General features: G+C 48.4%; 1 protein-coding gene across 2 annotated transcripts in view; it reads right to left on the bottom strand.

Annotated features, from left to right (window-relative positions):
* CYSRT1 (cysteine rich tail 1) overlaps positions 1 to 258 on the bottom strand; it is a 172,683-nt gene that overhangs the window by 117,292 nt on the left and 55,133 nt on the right. The gene's annotated exons all lie outside the window — the stretch shown is intronic.

The raw sequence follows: 258 nt of genomic DNA, 5'->3' as shown, positions 1-258 counted from the left end.
TCATTTCTCTATTTTCTGTGGTGGTTTTTGATCTTGGGCAGTATGGGAAGGAACACCAGTGATGGAAACCACACTGAGCTAGAAAACATGCCTGGCCCTAGGCACTTCTTCCCCACCTCACCTTCACCTTCCAGCCCCAGTCTGTGAGGCACCTTCTTCCATATCTGGGCTGGACTTTGCTCTCTGGAAACTGGATTCATTTTAGGTCATGATCAAATGAAGTCCTGAGTAGGCTAGGCACATTCGTGTGATGTCAGG

This window comes from Petaurus breviceps, unplaced genomic scaffold (assembly GCF_028583685.1).
Source record: "Petaurus breviceps papuanus isolate PSGF00001 unplaced genomic scaffold, PetGlider_PUasm1.0 90847, whole genome shotgun sequence".
Classification (NCBI taxonomy): domain Eukaryota; kingdom Metazoa; phylum Chordata; class Mammalia; order Diprotodontia; family Petauridae; genus Petaurus; species Petaurus breviceps.
Note: the sequence above shows the minus strand (reverse complement) of the source record. Positions and strands in the feature narration are given on the sequence as shown.